General features: G+C 37.7%; 1 long non-coding RNA gene across 1 annotated transcript; it reads right to left on the bottom strand.

Moving 5' to 3' along the window:
* Positions 1–167: 167 nt before the first annotated feature.
* LOC106002022 lies at positions 168–1,876 on the bottom strand. The gene is made up of 3 exons (XR_001175886.1): positions 1,814–1,876; positions 1,159–1,252; positions 168–253 (listed from the first exon to the last, which is right to left on the bottom strand). It is a non-coding gene; the product is annotated as an uncharacterized LOC106002022 (long non-coding RNA).
* Between the last annotated feature and the right edge of the window lie 205 nt (positions 1,877–2,081).

The raw sequence follows: 2,081 nt of genomic DNA, 5'->3' as shown, positions 1-2,081 counted from the left end.
TAGCGCTCTACCACTTGAGCCACAGCGCCACTTCCGGCTTTTTCCTTTTTGCTTATGTGGTGCTGAGGAATCAAACCCAGGGCCTCAGGCATGCAAAGCAAGAGCTCTACCACTGAGCCACCTTCCCAGCCCTTCATTGCTATGTTAACAGCAATTACATACCGGCCTTTTAAAGCATTAAAAAGTCTGATTCCATCTGCAGGGCCACAGATTTGGATCACATCATCTCTAGTTAGTTTCAATAAATCTGCCCCTGGAATGAATATAAGAAAATAAGTGATAAAGGCAAAGATTCTCTTCATTAATGGCTATTAAAATGCGTCTTTTACAAGGATACCTCATCACCAGCAGGTTACAGCCTATCATGGCATATAGACCCCTGTCTGCTCTAATGTCTCAGTTCTCATCCACCTAACTCCTCCACTTTACCCGATGCTTTCATCGATTTGTTGAATAAGGAAATTCTTCTTCCTTCTGAAATACCCTCCTACCATGTGACCAAGACTCCTATCACACAAGATTTACCTGACATGTTACATGTGTTCCCTAACACCAGGCCATCCCCTGAACATCTCTCTTGATATACACTTCCACTGGACCACCTATCTACTAGTGTTTAATCTTCATGTGATTTTTTTATACAAGATGATGAATCACTTCTCTGATCATCAAGTATGCCTTATTCATTTGTGTATTCCTACCACTGCTCATACACAAGTGCTAAGCAAAAGTAGATGTTGTAAATGAAATACAATATAGAGACATAAAGGGAAAAATTCAGATCACCTACAAATGTCCTTTAATAAAATATTGTGTGGAAATTACATTTGAAAAATGTTGCATGGAATAAGCATTTTAAAGCTAAAATGAGTTCAAACTAAGAGGTGCTTTTAAACTGATGAAAAAGCCAGGAGTAGTTAATAAAATTCATTTTTATCAGAAAAACACTCACTTGGGAGAATGATAGAAAGGTGATTATGATCAAGAAACACTGTACACATAAATGGACTTCTCAAACTGAAACTCCCTTATACAACCAATTGATGATCAACTAAAAAAAGGAAAGAAACACCACCCCCATCATATCAATACCAGAAGACCCTAGAATGCAAGTAAATATCCCATTCTGGGGAAAAGAAAAGGAAAGGCAAATTTCACCTGAAAAGTTGGTAAAAAGCCTTGTAAATGTAGAAAACCGGTTTCGATGCAACCACTGTTGAGCTTCCTGAGGTGTGGTTGTTGGCAAAAGGTTCTGAAAGGGAGAAAGCATATTTTTAGTTGCTAAAGAGATTCATCTGTTACCTCATTAGGTAAACTGCCAGTCAAACACACCTATAAACCCACACTCAAATAGGCCTAGTTTGTTTACAATTATTTACATCATATCAGTATCTTTCTCTAATCATGAAAGCTACCATAGAGTTTTATATTTATCTCCCTGACTAAACTATAAGCTCTTTAAATTCAATGGTACCTGTAAGAATAGCTATAAGGAAGATGAAGTGGGAAGCTCATTTAAGCAACAAGTTTGAGACCAGCATGGGGAACATCGTGACACTCCATCCCCCAATTTTTTTTTAAAAAATGTTTAAACAAAGTCTGAAAAACAAGACAAATAGAAAGCTGAGGGAGAAAAAAAAGAAACCAAAAAACTTTTAATTCAAGGTCTTGAGTTATCAATTTATATTTTAGATCCCTAGCATGACTTCTGGCTCAGAGTGAAAATTCAATAAACAAATGAGTGTATAACATTCCCTAACAATTGGGCATTTATATAGAATCACAAATAAGTGACATTCAGCTTTAGACTTACATCTGTGACTGGAGGGGGCGGCTCTGGCTGATGGTTTGGTGAACCATTTCTAAAGAAACATTTAAAATGAAGGGATGAGTCCATGACACATACTAGGGTTCATTATCTCATTCTTCATCTTCTAATTAAAGATTTAACTTAGAGATTTGAAAAAAGCTGTGCTCTCTTAAAATATTTTTTTTTTTGGGTCCGGTCGTGGGGCCTGAACTCTGGGCCTGGGCACTGTCCCTCAGCTCTTCAGCTCAAGGCTAGCGCTCTACCACTTGAG

This window comes from Dipodomys ordii, unplaced genomic scaffold (genome assembly GCF_000151885.1).
Source record: "Dipodomys ordii isolate 6190 unplaced genomic scaffold, Dord_2.0 Scaffold2073, whole genome shotgun sequence".
Classification (NCBI taxonomy): Eukaryota; Metazoa; Chordata; class Mammalia; order Rodentia; family Heteromyidae; genus Dipodomys; species Dipodomys ordii.
The sequence above is the reverse complement of the archived record's forward strand: the minus strand, read 5'-3'. Positions and strand labels throughout refer to the sequence as shown.